We start from the raw sequence: 19,987 nt of genomic DNA, 5'->3' as shown, positions 1-19,987 counted from the left end.
CATCCAGCCATCTCATCCTCTGGCGTCCCCTTCTCCTCCTGCCTCCAATCCCTCCCAGCATCAGAGTCTTTTCCAATGAGTCAACTCTTCGCATGAGGTGGCCAAAGTACTGGAGTTTCAGCTTTAGCATCATTCCTTCCAAAGAAATCCCAGGGCTGATCTCCTTCAGAATGGACTGGTTGGATCTCCTTGCAGTCCAAGGGACTCTCAAGAGTCTTCTCCAACACCACAGTTCAAAAGCATCAATTCTTCGGCACTCAGCTTTCTTCACAGTCCAACTCTCACATCCATACATGGCTATTGGAAAAACCATAGCCTTGACTAGACGGACCTTTATTGGCAAAGTAATGTCTCTGCTTTTCAATATGCTATCTAGTTTGGTCATAACTTTTCTTCCAAGGAGTAAGCATCTTTTAGGAGGCCAAAAAATAAAGTCTTGGAGAACTGACTTTGCTGAATGACTGCTGGAGAAGCCAGTAAAAGAAATTATTGTACTGCCTCTTTTCAAAGACACTGTACTTTGCTGAATTAAAGATTTTGCTGCAAACACAAAGATGGGTGAAAATCTTGTCCACAGAATTGCACTTTTGCCTTATAAATGGATTAATCAGGCATGGCGGGACTAGCTCTTTAGCTGCTATTCATTTGACATCAGAATCAACCAATCATTAAAGAAGACTGCATATGAACACTTGGTAATAAACACAAGTGGTGCTGAACTACATAGCTGGAGTAACTTTTCAAATGGAAGAACTATTGGAACTGAGTGGGGCCCTATGGAGCTCCATGGCATGGAGGTCTTTTTTTGTCCCTGTTCCCTGTAGACAAAACTCATGACCTTTCTTGAGTTCCAAAGGGAAGTTTCTAACAGTTGCTCTTCAAGAAAATTGGAGATATCAAGGGAATATTTCATGTAGAGATAGGGACAATAAAGGAGAAAAATAGCAAGTATCTAATAGAGGCAGAAGAGATTAAGAAGAGGGGGCAAGAATACACAGAACTATACAAAAACTATCTTAATGACCTGGATAACCATGATGGTGTAGTCACTCATCTAGAGCCAGATATCCTGGAATGAGAAGTCAAGTGGACCTTTGGAAGCATTGCTATGAACAAAGCTAGTGGAGGTGATGGGATTCCAGCTGAGCTATTTCAGATCCTAAAAGATGATGCTGTGAAAGTGCTGCACTCAAGAAGACAGCACATTTGAAAAACTCAGCAGTGGCCACAGGACTGGAAAAGGTTAGTTTTCATCCCAATCCCAAAGAAGGGCAATGTCAAAGAGTGTTCTAACTACTGCACAACTGTGCTCATTTCACATGCTAGCAAGGTTATGCTGAAAATCCTTCAAGCTAGGCTTCAGCAGTACATGAACTGAAAACTTCCAGAGGTACAAACTGGGTTTAGAAAGGGCAGAGGAATAAGAGATCAAATTGCCAACATTCGTTGGAGCACAGAAAAGCAAGGGAATTTGAGAAGAACAATTAGTTCTGCTTCATTGACTACACCAAAGCCTTTGACTGTGTGGATCACAATAAACCGTAGAAAATTCTCAAAGAGATAAGGATACCAGATGACCTTAGTTGCCTCCTGCGAAGCCTACATGCAGGTCAAGAAACAACAGTTAGAACCAGACATGGCACAATGGACTGGTTCAAAATTGGGAAAGCAGTAAGTCAAGGCTATATATTGTCACCCTGCTTATTTAACTTCTATGCAGAGTACATCATACAAGATGCTAGACTGGAAGAATCACAAAGTGCAATCCAGATTGCTAGGAGAAATATCAACGACTTCAGATACATAGATGATAGCACCCTAATGGAAGAAACCAAAGATGAACTAAAGAGCCTCTTGATTAAAGTTAAAGAGGAGAGTTAAAAAAGCTGGCCTAAAACTCAACATTCAAAAAACTAAGATCATGGCATCCACCGCCATCACTTCATGGCAAATAGATGGGGGGGAAATGGAAGCAGTGAGAGACTTTATTTTCTTGGGCTCCAAAATCACTGCAGATGGTGACTGTAGCCATGAAATTAAAAGACGCTTGCTCCTTGGAAGAAAAGCTATGACCAACCTAGACAGCATATTAAAAAGCAGAGACATTACTTTGCTGACAAAGGTCCATCTATGATTTTTCCAGTAATCATGTATGGATGTGAGATTTGGACCATAAAGAAGGCTGATCACTGATGAGTTGATGTTTTCAAAGTATGGTCCTAAAGAAGATTCTGGAGAAGGCAATGGCACCCCACTGTAGTACTTTTGCCTGGAAAATCCCATGGATGGAGGAGCCTGGTGGGCTGCAGTCCATGGGGTCGTGAAGAGTCAGACACGACTGAGCGACTTCACTTTCACTTTTCACTTTCATGCATTGGAGAAGGAAATGGCAACCCACTCTAGTGTTCTTGCCTGGAGAATCTCAGGGACGGGGGAGCCTGGTGGGCTGCCGTCTATGGGGTCGCACAGAGTCGGACATGACTGAAGCGACTCAGCAGCAGCAGCAGCAAAAAAGATTCTTGAGAGTCCCTTGGTCAGCAAGGAGATCCAACCAGTCGATCTTAAGGGAAATCAACCCTGGATATTCATTAGAAGGATTGAAGCTCTAATACTGAAGGTAAAGCTCTAATACTTTGGTTACGTGACTCGAAGAGTTGACTCACTGGAAAAGACCCTGATGCTGGGGAAGACTGAAGGCAAGAGAAGAAGGGGGCAACAGAGGATGAGACAGTTGGATGGCATCACCAACTCAATGGTCACGAGTTTGAGCAATCTCTGAGAGATAGTGAAGGACAGAGAAGCCTGGCATGCTGCAGTCCATTGGGTACAAAGAGTTGTACAGGACAACAACAATAATCAAGAGAGAAGCAGCCAGGAAAACACCAGAGGCAAAATTAAAGGGACCAGAGAAGACCATCAAGATTAGGAGATTAAAGGATTAAAGGCACGCAAGCCCTGTGTGTGTTAAGTCGCTTGTGCGACCCCATGAACTGTAACCCACTAGGCTTCTCTGTCCATGGGATTCTCCAGGCAACAATGTGGGTTGCCATGCTCTCCTCCAGGCTCCCCACACACCTAAATCTTGTCAGAGATCCCACCCTTGGACCATTGTTATAAATCCCCTCATCAAATCCTCTGGGCGTTGTGACACATAGTTGTTCCAGGCAGGAACCCACTTTGTCCCCCCTTTTCCAGCAAAGTAATAAAGCTATCCCTTTCTACTTCATCTAAAACTCTGTCTCCAAGGTTCAATCTGGCACTGGTAAACAGAGAGTTGAGCTTTCAGCATTATTATGTTGCACTGGTGGTGCAAAAGCAAAGCCCCCGCAACACAAATTACGGCAGTGACACCAAGTATGTGTGTGCTAAGTCACTTCAATCATGTCCAACTCTTTGCAACCCTATGGACTGTAGCCCACCAGGCTCCTCTATCCATGGGATTCTCCAGGCAACAATGCAGAAGTGGGTTCCCATGCCCTCCTCCAGGGGATCTCCCCAACCCAGAGATTGAACTAGAGTCACGTTATGTGTCTGGAGGTTCCACCGAGACTTGAACTTGGATCACTGGATTCAGAGTCTAGAGTGCTAATCACTACACCATGGAACCCTCGTGTACTAGTCATCATTATATTCTTATACTCACATTATATCCTTTACTCACTATATATGGAATATCAAGTATAGTAGTCAGTATAGTCTTATACACACAGAAAAAATTGATAAAGTAAAAACCTAGTTTTACTTTAAACTGTTTTGGTGAAACATAGTTATTAATTGTATTGAATTTTAACCCTTGAGTACACTTCGTTTTAATATTCTATATGACAAAATGGCAAACATACAGAAAGTGTCTCTGCTGCTTACTGAAGTAAAATGGTTTTCTCAAGAAAAATCCCTTGTATAATTGCTGTAGTTGCAAGCTGAATTAGCCACTTTCTTATACAACATAAGTTTTTACTAGGCAAAAACCATAAACTGTGCTTATTCAGACTTGAGTATTTGGCAGATAATTTTCCAAAAAAAACACAAAGTGAGACTGTGACTTCAAGGGAAACAACTGCTAGCGTTTGCTGCCAATAATAAAATTCTAAGTTTCAAATGAAAGCTCAAACTTCAGAAAACTTTTATCTGCCACTGTGGGCTTAACGGTTTTCTAATAATTGAATACTTTTTTGATGGGATCATTGGTGAATGTTGATATTAACAAATGTGATTCTTTTGGTATCATAAATTTTATAATTTCTGAACCAGTATTTTCCAGATGACTAATGTATGATGTTACAAGGTCATGCAGGGAAAGAGCTATTCCAAGTACAAGATGGGTAAACAGATTACAATTTAATAAAGTATGAAAAGTTCATTGATATGGTTTCAGATTTCACATTACAACTAAGTTGTAAGAAAGTACCCTTTGCTGGGCTTTGGTGTAGTGTCAAATAAGAATGTCCACTGTTATCTGAAAAGGCCATTAATATACTCTTCCCTTTTTATGCTCCACATCTTTGTGAGGCTGGTTTTTTTAAATACTTGAACAAAAAAACCCAGAAATTCAACAGATTGAATAATACTGAAGCAGGTATGAGAATGCGCTGTCTTCTAAGGCAGATACTGACAGACTTGCAAAAATATAAAAATCGTTTCTTTTCACTCTTTTTTGTTTGTTTTGGAAAATGTTTTCATTAAAATAGGTTATATTAATATGTGAAAAAAATTAAAGTTTTAGTCACTCAGTCATGTCTGACTCTTTGTGACCCCATGGACTATACAGTCCATGGAATTCTACAGGTCAGAATACTGGAGTGGGTACCCCTTTCCTTCTCCAGGGGATCTTCACAACCCAGGTTTCAAATCTAGGTCTCCTGCATTGCAAGCGGATTCTTTACCAGTTGAGCCACAAAGGAGGCCCAAGAGCTTATCCCCATCTTCCCAAACCAGGGTTTGAATCCAGGCCTCCTGCACTGCAGGTAAATTCTTTACTGTCTGAACCACCAGGGAAGACCAAGGTAATATGTGTTATTATTTTTTTGCCCCAAGAATTTTTGTTTGAGTATTTTGTTTGCAACACACTACATTGGAGGAGAAAGAGGCTGAGGATCTCAAAGGCACAGAGTTAAAACCACATTTCCCACAGAACTTTGGAACAGCTATGAAGGGGCATGTGATAAGATTCCCAAGACAAAAAGTAGTACAGAGGTTTCTACAAAGTGATACAAAGCTCAGTTACAAATACATATTCTGGAATTCAGAAACTGATACCTCTCTTAATGAAGGAAAACATTATAGCAAAAAAGAAAAAGTGGTATGCTGAATGAGGAGACAAATCAACAAGCAAAAAGCTTCTAATATTTTGAAAGAAAAACTTCAAAGACAAGTGCTCATTACAATCCACAAGATAAAATCAGTTATTTGGTAGGACTGTCACAAATCTATACACATTTTTTAATTAATTTTTTTAACTGCATCCTATGAGGGTATACTTAGTATACCCTATGAGGGTATACTTAGTATTATAGGAAACTGACTTTGTTTCACAGTTACTATATACCAAATTTATATTTCTGAACTTTTTTCAATTACTTAGTAAATACATTTTTTAAAAATATGCTTATTTTTAACTCAATATAGTCAACATCAATAAATAATACCCACTTGAGATTTGGAAAGAGTAGACTTAACAGAGGTGGTAAGAAGGGGTTGAGCTCTGCTATATTTGGGGAGTAGAAACAACATGACTTCTTAGAAGGCTAAATGTGGGATAAGAGATAGAGGAGACAAGGATGACTGTACAATGGGAAGGAGCATATAAATGCAGGTTAAATGTTTTTCACATTGAATAAGCAATTTTTTTTAACCTACTCAGTAGCAAAGTGTTTGATTTTATCAGAAGATCTCAGTTTTTAAATATAACCAGAGAGCATCAGATATAGCCCTATATTTTATTTATTTTTATTTTTTTATTATAAATTTATTTATTTTAATTGGAGGCTAATTACTTTACAATAATGTATTGGTTTTGCCATATATCAACATGAATCTGCCATGGGTATACACGTGTTCCCCATCCTGAACCCCCCTCCCTCCTCTCTCCCCATACCATCCCTCTGGGTCATCCCAGTGCACCAGCCCCAAGCATCCTGTATCATGCATCGAACTTGGACTGGCGATTCATTTCATATATGATATTATACATGTTTCAATGCCATTCTCCCAAATCATCCCACCCTCTTCCTCTCCCAAGGAAGATATCTCTTCAATAAACACTTCAAGAATGTCCTAACCTAGAACAAGACATACAGAGTTATATTAATTATTTTTGGGTAGCATTTGGAAAACAATAGCCTCTTCATTATGATATGAGAAATCAGCCTTGTATTTAGTTTACTGACAAGACAATTGACACATATTGTTTATTTCAGGCTTCCTACAGTTCATACTAACTAAATACATGCAGATGTATCTGGCTTACCAAAGAAATCAATTTCTATTGATGAATCTACTTTATTTTTTTTAATTTTATTTTATTTTTAAACTTTACAATATTGTATTGGTTTTGCCAAATATCGAAATGAATCCGCCACAGGTATACACATGTTCCCCATCCTGAACCCTCCTCCCTCCTCCCTCCCCATACCATCCCTCTGGGTCATCCCAGTGCACCAGCCCCAAGCATCCAGTATCGAGCGTCAAACCTGGACTGGCGACTCGTTTCATATATGATATTATACGTATTTCAATGCCATTCTCCCAAATCTTCCCACCCTCTCCCTCTCCCACAGAGTCCAAAAGACTCTTCTATACATCAGTGTCTCTTAATTGAAAGAATTAAAATAAGCATCCTTCTTAATCTTACAGGTATCTAATCTTTACCCTTAGTAAGCTCAGCAAAAGGTTTTCTGCCCTCAACATACCTTTTTCTCTTAGTTGAATCATTTGGCATTGATCTTGGTTCATTCTATTATTCAAGCCTTAAAACTGGTCTTTCTCTACCCCCTTCCTCGTTTCCCACCCAAATATACTTCAGATTTATTTTATATCAGCAGCATTTAGTCCTTATCACACAATGGCTCCAACCCTTTAATATTTGCCTATCATCTTGCACCAGATAATAAAAATTAGAATTTTTTTTCTTGCATGTAAGAATACTTTAGGTAAAACAAATCATTATAGAGACATGAGGCATAATTTTACTCTCTGTGTGATAAATATAAACTCCTTACCTAGGAAGACTCTATAGTGACTAAGCATATGTACTTTAGAATAAAAGAGAACAGCTGAATTAGGCTCTGCTACTAATTATCAGCTATGCTTTTAATAATTAAACTTCACTAGGTTTCAGCCTCCTTAGATTAAAATAAAAGGGAATAATACCACCTACTGCATAGGTCAGTGGTAAAAATAAGCTAGATGGTAGATATAAGACATTAAAAATGTACCTGGCACATAGTACATTTGCACCCACCAAGACCCTGATGCTGGGAAAGATTGAAGGCAGGAGGAGACAGGAACCACAGAGGATGAAATGGTTGGATGGCATCACCTACTCAACGGGTGATGAGTAGCAAGCTCCCAGTAGCAAGCTCTGGGAGACGGTGAAGGACAGGAAGCATGGAGTGCTGCAGTCCATGGAGTCGCAAAGAGTTGCACGCAACTGAGCGACTGAACAACAACAGCAACAACAGAGATGCACTTTTTTTCTGTCCTAAATGTTAGCATTATTTAACACATTTAATGATTCAAACAAACTTTCTAATGCATCAGAAATGAATCTTAATGTAGACTCAGGAGTGCTGACAAGATCCATGTCTTCATTTTCTTAAAGCAAATTATATTTGGAGTATCAACCCTTGTTTTTTAATGAGCTATTTAATCACATTCATTGTTTAGCTCTTCTTCAGGGTCATACCTGAACCCAGGGGGCATGTCATGCCCAGAAGGTAGGGGATAAAGTCTCTTATTTCTCTGCTACTATGGTCATAAAGAGCCCTTGAAGTCACATCTCTATGTTTTTTTGCCCACAGAGGAGGAAGGAATCCTTTGGTCAAGCTAGGAACTCTGGTGCTTCCCCTTCACCTCCTTAGGCATGCCCATGCAGAGGAACCCACTTTTGGGGAAAAAATGTATATGTGTGTATGCGTACATATATATATGTGTATATGTGTATATATATATGTGTGCGTGTGTGTATATAAGATCCTCCCCCTTGTCTTTTGACCCCAGACAATTCTTTATAGTCTCTTTATATGAATTTAGGCTTTAAAAATAGATACACAGTATCTTCTAGAAGTTTCTAGGATGGAGCAAAAACGGAGATTAAAAAAAAACATGCAAAGACCCTATGAAACTGCCTAAAAAGGTGTAATATAGGGGGAAATATTTCAATAATTTATACCTGAATAAACTATCTTCCAGATCCCCTCATTTCAGGACCCTGATTCCCCGTGCGAGCACCATCCACTACAACCAACCTTTCCCCACACACAATGCAGCCACCTTCATGTAAACACTTGGACACAGAGTTGGGTAAAATGGCAGGGAAGGAAGAAAAGATCTGGGAAGAGGTTTCTAAACAGCTAGAAATGAGCTCGGGCCATTTGGGAAGAAAATTCCAAGATCCTGATCTTGGCATGTGGATTAGGAGGGTCAGAGCACATCCTCTTGGCTCCTCAGCAACAGCATGGGCGTACCCAAAAGACATTAGAGAAGAGTCCTTCAAAGTAAGTAATTCAGAGGTAGGCAGCTCCTGGAATGGTACCAGTTCCTCTTCCCTAGTTATCCATTCTCTTCTTGCTCTCACTGAGTGCTGCAGCCAGACACTGCCTTTCCCTACATAAGCCTAAGCCAAATGCATTTTGTTATGTAAACTCTTCAGGTACATTCTCCACATCTATTTATTCACTCGCAATGTCTCCACTTAAATAATTAATGGTGGCATAAAATTTAAATTTTTTTCAATGATTAAAAAGAGAAAAATCTATGAAACCATTATCTCTGCTACTCTCATTAAGATAAGAGTTATATTCTCATCAATTAGGTATCTTTAACATCACCATAACTCTAGGAGTGTGTGCAAAAGATAGGCAAATCACTTTAGCTCAGTGAATCTTCTCACATTTTCATCTCTAACACAGATATAACAATTTGAGGCTGAGTAATCATGGGGTGGCTAAGAGTCAGACACGACTGAGCGACTTCACTTTCACTTTTCACTTTCATGCATTGGAGAAGGAAATGGCAACCCACTCCAGTGTTCTTGCCTGGAGAATCCCAGGGACGGGGGAGCCTGGTGGGCTGCCGTCTATGGGGTCCCACAGAGTCGGACACAACTGAAGCGACTCAGCAGCAGCAATCTTAAACAAACACCATTAAATAATATGAGAGAATGTATGTGAAATTGCTTTTCAAATTAAAGCCCTAGACAAATATCAGTGGTCAAGTTTCATGTTAAAATAACAAAAATCCTAAAAGTATTATTTTGAAAACCATCCTCTAAAACTACGTTATAGTCAACTATAAACTTTTAGATTTGATTATAAAGTTTTCAATTCTGCAGATTCATTTTCTAAAGCAACTGTCAACCTCTTAGGCCAGATCCTTGCTCAAAATGTCCTAGGTCAGTTTCCAAATTAAAAAAAAAAATCAGGTTAAATAAGTTATGTACTGAGATCCAAGAAATCAATGAATTATTATAAATTACAATAAAATATACACAACAAATATATCATTTTAAGTGCACAGTGCAATGGCACTAAGAACATTCACATTGTTGTACAACCATCACCACTATCCACCTACAGAACACGTTCGTCCTCCCAAACTGAAATGCTGCACCCATTAAAAAATAACTCTTCATCTCTCTCCTTCTAGCCTCTGGCAGCCACCATTCTACTCTTTGATTCTATGAATTTCAGTATTTTAGATATCTTATATAGGTAGAATCATGTAGCATTTTTCTTTCTGTTGACTTATTTCACTGAACATAATGTCCTCAAGGGCCATCCATGTTGCATATTTCAGATTTTCCTTCTTTTTCTAGGTTGAAGAGTATTCTATCACACACACACACACACACGAGTATATATATAGATATCACAGTTTATCTATACACTCATTGATTGACAGATATTTAGGTTGTTTCTACATCTCTGCTATTGCAAATAGTGCCACAGTAAACACAGGAATGCCAGTATCTCTTAAAAGATCCTGATTTCAATTCTTCCCAATACGTATCCAGAAATGGGATTGCTGGATCATACGGAGGCTCTATTTTGATTTTTTGAGGAAACTCTATATTGTTTTTCACAGTAGCAACTGTACCATTTTGCATCCCTTCAAACAGTGTGCAAAAGTTTCAAAAGTTTCCATTTCTCCATATCCTCATGAACACTTTTTTTTTTTTTTTTTAATAACAGCCATTCTAACAGGATGAAGTGAAATCTCACTGTGGTTTTATCAGTCTTTGAATTCCCACATATTTATGTAAACTTCTTTAAGATTCAGCTGAAGGACAAACCCTTGAGAAATGGTTCCTGGCAACTTCCTTTCTCTATCTAAGTAGGTATCTTGCCTAAATAGCACCTACACTTTTACTTTGCTGCTGCTGCTGCTAAGTTACTTCAGTCGTGTCCGACTCTGTGCGACCCCATAGACGGCAGCCCACCAGGCTCCCCCGTCCCTGGGATTCTCCAGGCAAGAACACTGGAGTGGGTGTTAATATATTTGCCTTCTCACAATAATGTATAAACTCTGTGAAAGCCCTATAGTATAGTAACTACGAGCATGGATTTTAGAATCATAAAATAAAAAGATAATTTTGAAACCCAGTGCCTCCACTTCCTGGCTATGTAACTATGGGCAAGTTATTTAACACCAGAAAGTTCATATTCCTTAGTCAGGGAATGAAAACAACAAAACCTAGCTCTTGGAGCAGAGTGTTAATAAATATAATATATATATAAATAATATAAATAAATAAATAAATAAATAAATATATATATATATATATATATATACACACATAAATGTGGTCCTTGGTGTGAGTTCTTTTGGAGGTCGCCATTAGCCCTACTATAGAGCCTCTGGACTCCAGGGATGGATCAACTCAGGCAAAACAACTAACAGCGAATGAGAACAGGACCGCTTATCAGCACACAATTTGACTAAACTTTTACTGGACATTGTCTTGCCCACCAGAGAAAGACCCAGTTTTACCCACTGCCAGTTCCTCCCATCAGGAAGCTTGCACAAGTCCCTTAGCCTCTTCTACCAGAGAGCATACAGGAAAATCAAGAATTGAAATTCTGCAGCTTCAAAGACCATGATCATAGAAAGTTAATAAAAATGAAATGCAGAGGATTATGTTCCAGATGAAGAACAAGATAAAACCGAAGAAAAACAACTAAATAAAATGGAGATAGACAATCTTCCTAATAGAAGCTGAATGTATTAAGAAGAGGTGGCAAGAATACACAGTAGAATGATACAAAAAAAGTCTTAATGACCCAGATAACTATGATGGTATGTCACTCACCTACAGACAGACATCCTGGGATACAAAGTCAAGTGGACCTTAGGAAGCATCACTATGAACAAAGTTAGTGGAGGTGATGGAATTCCAACTGAGCTATTTCAAATCCTAAAAGATAATGCTGTGAAAGTGCTGCACTCGATATGCCAGCAAATTTGAAAAATTCAGCAGTGGCACAGGACTGGAAAAGGTCAGTTTCACTCCAATCCCAAAGAATGACAATGTCAAAGAATGTTCAAACTACCACACAACTGCACTCATCTCACACACTAGCAAAGTAATGCTCAAAATTCTCCAAGCCAGGCTTCAAAAGTATGTCAACCGAGAACATCCAGATGTTCAAGCTGGATTTAGCAAAGGCAGAAGAACCAGAGTTCAAATTGTCAACATCTGTTGGATCATAGAAAAAGCAAGAGAGTTCCAGAAAAACATCTATTTTTGTTTTATTGTGCTAAAGCCTTTGAAAGTGTGGATCATAATAAACTGTGGAGAATTCTTCAAGAGATGGGAATACCAGACCACCTTACCTGCCTCCTGAGAAACTTGTATGCAGGTCAAGAATCAACACTTAGAACCAGACATGCAACAATGGACTGGTTTCAAATTGAGAAAGTAATACATCAAGGCTGTATATTGTCATGCTGCTTATTTAACCTATATGCTGCATACATCATGCGAAATATTGGGCTGGATGGAGCACAAGCTGGAATCAAGATTGCCAGGAGAAATATTAATAACTTCAGATATGCAGATGACACCACCCTTATGGCAGAAAGTGAAGAGGAACTAAAGAGCCTCTTGATGAAAAGAAAGAGGAGAGTGAAAAAGCTGTCCTAAAACTCAACATTCAAAAAACAAAGATCATGGCATCTAGTCCCATTACTTCATGACAAATATATGGGAAACAATGGAAACAGTAACAGACCTTATTTTCTTGGGTTCCAAAATCACTGCAGGTGGTGACTGCAGCCATGAAATTAAAAGAAACACTTACTCCTTGGAAGAAAAGCTATGGCAAACCTAGACAGCATATTAAAAAGCAGAGACATTACTTTGCCAGCAAAGGTCCATATATTTAAAGCTATGGTTTTTCTAGTAGTCATGTATGGAGGTGAGATTTGGACCATAAAGAAAGCTGAGCCCTGGAGAATTGATGATTTTGAACTGTGGTGTTGGAGAAGACTCTTGAGAGTCCTTTGGACTACAAAGAGATTAAGCCAGTCAGTCCTAACGGTTATCAGTCATCATTCATTGGAAGGACTGATGTTGAAGCTGAAGCTCCAATACTTTGGCTACCTGATGAAAAGAACTGATTCACTGGAAACCTGATGCTGGGAAAGATTGAAGGCAGGAGGAAAAGGATATGACAGGATGAGATGTTTGGATGGCATCACCATCTTGATGGACATGACTTTGTTCAAGCTCCGGAATTTGGTGAGGGACAGGGAGGCCTGGCGTGCTGTGGTTCATGGGGTTGCAAATAGTCAGACGTGACAGAGCAACTGAGCTGAACTAAGACAACCTTCCAGAATTATAATTCAGAATAACGATAGTAAAGATGATACAGGATCGTGGAAAAGGAATGGAGAAGATGAAAGAAATGTTTGTCAAAGACCTAGATGAACTAAAGGACAAACAGAGATGGATAAAACACTCAGAGGAGTTAATAACAGAATAACTGAAGCAGAAGTACTGATAAGTGACTTATAAAATGGAATGGTAAAAATCACTGCTGCAAAACAGAATATAGAAAAAGAATGAAAGGAATGAAGACACTCTAAAGAGCTCTGGGGCAACATTAAGCAGAACAACATTAACAGTATAGGGGTCCCACAGGGAGAAGAGAGAGAGAAAGAACCCAAGAACATATTGGAAGGGATAAATGCTGAAAACTTCCTTAACGTGGGAAAAGAAATAGTCAAACAAGTCCAGGAAGCACAGAGTCCCAGGCAAGAAAAACACAAGGAGGAACACACTGAGACATATAGTAATCAAACTGGCAAAAGTTAAAGATAAAGATAAAATATTAAAAGCAACAAGGGAAAAACAACAAATAACATACAAGGGAACACTCAAAAGGTTATAAGCTTATTTCTCAACAGAAACTGTACAAGCCAGAAGAGAATGGAACAATATATTTAAAGTGATAAAGAGAACTTATAACTAGGAATACCCTAGACAGCAAGACTTTTGTCCAGATAGGAAAAAGAAATCAAAAGCTATACAGACAAGCAAAAATTAGGAGAATTCAGCATCACCAAACCAGCTTTACAAAAAATGCTGAAGGAACTTCTCTAGGCAAGGAACACAAGAGAAGGAAAAGACCTACAAAAAATAAACCACAAACAATCAAGAAAATTACAGTGGGATCACAAATTAGTATCTAAAATATAAATGGATGAAATGCACCAACAAAAGACATAGACTGGCTGGGTGGATACAAAAACAAGACCTGTATATATGCTTTCTACAAGAGACCCACCTCAGACCTAGAGAGTAAGACCTGGACACTTAGAGACTGAAACTAGAGATGGGAGATGGCATTCCATGCAAATGGAAATCAGAAATAAGCTAGAATAACAATACTGGTAGCAGAAAAAAAATTCTTTAAAACAAAGATTGTCCTAAGAGATGAAGAATACTATGTAATGATTCATGGTCCAAACCAAGAAAAAGATGTAACAATTTTAAGTATATATGCACCCAACACAGGAGTACCTCAATATGTAAGGCTAAAATTATCAACAATAAAGGAAGAAACTGACAGTAACACAGTAACAGTGGGAAAGTTTAACACCCCACTTTCGTCAATGGGCAGATGATCAAAACAGAAAATTAATAAAGAAATAATGGCCTTAAATGACACTTTGGACTAGTTGGACTTAATTGATAATTTATACAGCATTGTATCCAAAGGCAGCAGACTACACATTCTTCTGAAGTGCACCTGGAACATTCTTCAGGATTGACCACATGCTGGACCCAGGGTGAGCCTTAGTACATTTAAGAAAATTGAAATCATATCAAATATCTTTTTGGATTACAACACTATGAGGTTAGAATAAATCACAAGAAAAAAGAAAGCTATAAAAACCATGAACACATGGCAGCCAAACATTATGCTACTAAATAACCAATGGATCATTGAAGAAATCAAAGAGGAGGTAAAAAAAAAAAAAAAAAACTAGATAAAAATGAAAATGAAAGCACCTATGTGCTTTCTCAAAGTCCAAAACCTATGAGATGCAGCAAAAGCAGTTCTAAGAGGGAAGTTTATAGCAATACAGTCTCACTTCAAGAAACAAGAAAAATCTCAAATAAACAACCTAACACTATACCTAAAACAACTAGAGAAAGAACAAATAAAATCTAAAGTTAGTAGAAGGGAAGAAATCATAAAGAGAAATAAATGAAATACAAAGAAAATGATTGCAAAGATCAATGAAACCAAAAGCCAGTTCTTTGAAAAGATAAATAAAATTGATAAATCTTTAGCTAGACTCATCAAACAAAAAAAAAAAGTGGACTCATATCAGTAAAACTAGAAATGAAGAAGGAGAAGTTACAACTGCCTCCACAGAAATATAAAGGATCATAGTAGACTACTATGAGCAATTGTGTGCCAATAAAATGAACAACCTGGAAGAAATGGACAAATTCTTATAAAAGTACAATCTCCCAAAATTAAACTGAGAAGAAATAGAAAATATGAACAGACCAATCATAAGCACTGAAATTGAAACTGTGATTTAAAAACTCCCAACAAAAGTTCAGGGCATGATGGCTTCACAGGCAAATTCTATCAAACATTTAGAGAAGAGTTAACACATATCCTTCAGAAATTGTTTCAACAAACTACAGAAGAAGGAAAACTTCCAAATTCATTATCATCACCCTGACACCAAAGGCAGACAAAGATATCACAAAAAAAGAAAAGTACAGGACAATATCACTGATGAACATAGATAAAAAATCCTCAACAAAACACTAGCAATCTGTATCCAACAATATACTAAAAAGATCATTCACCATGATCCAGTGGGATTCATCCCAGGGATGCAAGGATTTTTTCAGTATCTGCATCAGTCAGTGTGATATACCACATCAAGAAATTAAAGAATAAAAACCATATGATCATCTCAATAGATGGAAGAATAGTTTTTGACACAATTCAGCACCCCTTTATGGTAAAAACTCTCCAGAAAGTGAGCATGGAGGGAACATACGTCAACATAACAAAGGCCATATACAACAAACCTACAGCTAACATCATACTCAATGGTGAAAAGATGAAAGCATTTCCTGGAAGATCAGGAACAAGACAAGGATGTTCACTGTTGTCATTTTTATTTATCATAGTTTTGGAAGTCCTAGCTATGGCAATCAGAGAAGAAAACAAACTAAAGGCAATCCAAAATGAAAAATAAGAATTGAAACTGTCACTGTTTGCAGATATGATGCTATATATTCATTTCAGTTCAGTTCAGTCGCTCAGTCATGTCTTTGCGACCCCACGGACTGCAGCATGACAGGCTTCCATATCCATCACCAACTCCCGTAACTTATTCTAACTCATGTCCATTGAGTCGGTTATGCCATTTAACCATTTCATCCTCTGTCATCCCCTGCTCCTCTCACCTTCAATCTTTCCCAGCATCAGGGTCGTTTCCAATGAGTCAGTTCTTCACATCAGGTGGCCAAGTTTTGGAGTTCCAGCTTCAGCATCAGTCCTTCCAATGAATAATCAGGACTGATTTCCTTTAGAATGGACTTTGCAGTCCAAGGGACTCTCAACAGTCTTTTCCAATACCACAGTTCAAAAGCATCAATTCTTCAGCACTCAGTTTTCTCTATAGTCCAACTCTCACATTCATACATGACCACTGGAAAAACGTTAGCTTTAATTAGATGGACCTTTGCTGGTAAAGTAATGTCTCTGATTTTTAATAAGCTGTCTAGTTTGGTCATAACTTTCCTTCCAAGAAGTAAGTGTCTTTTAATTTGATGGCTACAGGCACCATCTGCACTGATTTTGGAGCCCCCAAAAATAAAGTCTGTCACTGTTTCCATTGTTTCCACATCGATTTTCCATGAAGTTATGGGACCAGATGCCATGATCTTAGTTTTCTGAATGTTGAGTTTTTTTTTTTTATATACATAAGACATCTTTTTAATCCATCAGATAATTACACAGACTATGAGGACGTTTTGGCAACTACTACAAAACATTGTCCTCTGGTGTTGAGGTAGTTCCATATTTATTTATTTATTTATTTTTCTTTGTTTTTTTGTTGATATTATTTTTATTTTATTTTATTTTTTAACTTTACAATATTGTATTGGTTTTGCCATATATCAACATGAATCTGCCACAGGTATACATGCGTTCCCCATCCTGAACCCCCCTCCCTCCTCCCTCCCCGTACCATCCCTCTGGGTCATCCCAGTGCACCAGCCCCAAGCATCCAGTATCGTGAATGTTGAGTTTTAAGTCAACTTTTTAACTCTCCTCTTTCACTTTTAACAAGAGGCTCATTAGTTCTTCTTTGCTTTCTGCCATAAGTATGGTGTCAGATGATCCTAAAGATGATACCAGAAAACATCTAGAACTCAATGAATCTGGGAAGGTTGCAGGTTACAAAATTAATACACAAAAATCTGTTGCATGTCTATGCACTTACAATAGAAGGTGGGAAAGAGAAATTCAAGAAACAATTCCATTTACCATTGTATCAAAAACAATAAAATATTTAGGAATAAACCTACCTAAGAAGATAGAAGACCTGTACTCTGAAAATTATAAAACACTAATGAAAGAAATCAAAGACATGAACAGATGGAAATATATACCATATCTGTAGATTGGAAGAATCAATACTGTCAAGATGACTATACTACTCAAAGCAATCTACAGATTCAATGCAATCCCTATCCAATTACTAAGCATTTTTTCAGAGCACTAGAACAAAAAATCTTAAAAACTATATGGAGACACAAAAATCCCAAATAGCCAAAGCATTTTTGAGAAAGAAAAACAGAGCTGGAGGAAGTAGGTTCCTTGGTTTCAGACTATACTACAAAGCTACAGTCAGCAAAACAGTATGGTACTGGCAGAAAAATAGAATTATAGATCAATAATCAATAAACTGGGGAAAATTCTGAAAGAGATGGGAATACCAGACCACCTGACCTGCCTCTTGAGAAATCTGTATGCAGGTCAGGAAGCAACAGTTAGAGCTGGACATGGAACAACAGACTGGTTTCAAATAGGAAAAGGAGTACGTCAAGGCTGTATGTTGTCACCCTGCTTATTTAATTATATGCAGAGTACATCATGAGAAATGCTGGGCTGGAAGAAGCACAAGATGGAATCAAGATTGCAGGGAGAAATATCAATAACCTTAGACATGCAGATGACAACACCCTTATGGCAGAAAGTGAAGAGGAACTAAAAAGTCCCTTGATGAAAGTGAAAGAGGAGAGTGAAAAAGTTGGCTTAAAGCTCAACATTCAGAAAACGAAGATCATGGCATCTGGTTCCATCACTTCATGGGAAATAGATGGGGAAACAGTGGAAACAGTGTCAGACTTTATTTTTTGGGGCTCCAAAATCACTGCAAATGGTGATTGCAGCCATGAAATTAAAAGACGTTTACTCCTTGGAAGGAAAGTTATGACCAACCTAGATAGCATTTTCAAAAGCAGAGACATTACTTTGCCAACAAAGGTCTGTCTAGTCAAGGCTATGGTTTTTCCTGTGGTCAAGTATGGCTGTGAGAGTTGGACTGTGAAGAAAGCTGAGAGTTGAAGAATTGATGCTTTTGAACTGTGGTGTTGGAGAAGACTCTTGAGAGTCCTTTGGACTGCAAGGAGATCCAATCAGTCCATTCTAAAGGAGATCAGTTCTGTGTGTTTTTTGGAAGGACTGATGCTGAACCTGAAACTCCAGTACTTTAGCCACCTCATGCAAAGAGTTGACTCACTGGAAAAGACCCTGATGCTGGGAGGGATTGAGGGCAGGAGCAGAAGGGGACGACATAGGATGAGATGGCTGGATGGCATCACCGACTCAATGGACATGAGTTTGAGTGAACTCCGGGAGTTGGTGATGGACAGGAGGGCCTGGCGTGCTGCAATTCATGGGGTCGCAAAGAATTGGACACAATTGAGTGACTGAACTGAACTGACTGAATAGGAACAGGATAGAAAACCCAGAAATAAACCCATGCACCTATGGTCAATTAGTCTATGACAAAGGAGGAAAGGCTGCATAACGTTGGAAAGAGCCTCTTCAATAAATGGTGCTTACAAAACTGGATAGCTATATGTTAAAAAAAAAAAAAAAAGTGAAATTAGATCATTCTTTAACACCACACAAAAAATAAGCTCAAAATGGATTAGAGACATAAATGTGAAACTGGGCACTAGAAAACTCTTAAAAGAAAATAGGCAGAACAATATCTTTTTTGATCCATCTTCCAGATTAATGGAAATTAAAATAAACAAATGGGACCTATTTAAACCCAAAAGGATTTGTTCAGCAAGGGAAACAATAAAAAAGCCACATTTTGGGAGAAAAGTTTGCAAATGATGTGACCAACAAGGGATTAGTCTCCAAAATTTATAAATAGCTCATGACACTTAACATAATCGAAACAAATAACCCAATCAAAAAGTGAGAAGATGACCTAAATAGATATTTCTTCAGAAAAGATATACAGCCATCCAAGAGACATGTGAACATCACTGGTGGGAATGTAAATTGGTACAGGCGCTATGGAGAACAGTATGCTGCTGCTGCTGCTGCTGCTGCTAAGTCGCTTCAGTCGTGTTGGACTCTGTGCGACCCCATAGACGGCAGCCCACCAGGCTCCCCCGTCCCTGGGATTCTCCAGGCAAGAACACTGGAGTGGGTTGCCATTTCCTTCTCCAATGCATGAAAGTGGAAAGTCAAAGTGAAGTCACTCAGCCGTGTCCGACTCTTAGCTACCCCATGGACTGTACCCTACCAGGCTCCTCCATCCATAGGATTTTCCAGGAAAGAGTACAGCCATTGCCTTCTCCGGGAGAACAGTATGAGGGTTCCTTAAAAAAAACTAAAAATGGAAGTGCCATAGGACTCTGTAATCTCACTCCTGGGCATATATCAAAAAAAAAAAAAAAAAAAAAGATCCAAAAGGATACATGCCCCCAGTATTCATTCCAGCACTGTTTACAATAGCCAAGACAGGGAAACAACCTAAATGTCCATTGACAGAGAAATGGATGAAGACTATGTTGTACGTATACACAATGGATTACTACTCAGACATTAAAAAGAATGAAATAATGCCATTTGCTTAAACATAGATGAACCTAGAGACTGTAATACTGAGTGAAGTAAGTCTGACAGAGGAGAAGAAATATCAAACAACATCCCTTATACGTGCAATCTAAAAAGAAATGACACCAATGAACTCACAA

At 38.4% G+C, this 19,987-nt stretch overlaps 1 protein-coding gene and 1 non-coding gene across 4 annotated transcripts in view; both read right to left on the bottom strand.

The window, feature by feature from the left end:
- The window catches only part of PRKG1 (protein kinase cGMP-dependent 1), a 1,417,535-nt gene that overhangs the window by 396,773 nt on the left and 1,000,775 nt on the right, over positions 1–19,987 (bottom strand). The window lies entirely within an intron of this gene.
- On the bottom strand, positions 3,536–3,607 carry TRNAQ-CUG. The gene has a single exon. It is a non-coding gene; the product is annotated as a tRNA-Gln (tRNA).

The sequence above is a fragment of the Bos indicus x Bos taurus genome, chromosome 26 (genome assembly GCF_003369695.1).
Source record: "Bos indicus x Bos taurus breed Angus x Brahman F1 hybrid chromosome 26, Bos_hybrid_MaternalHap_v2.0, whole genome shotgun sequence".
Classification (NCBI taxonomy): Eukaryota; Metazoa; Chordata; class Mammalia; order Artiodactyla; family Bovidae; genus Bos; species Bos indicus x Bos taurus.
Note: the sequence above shows the minus strand (reverse complement) of the source record. Positions and strands in the feature narration are given on the sequence as shown.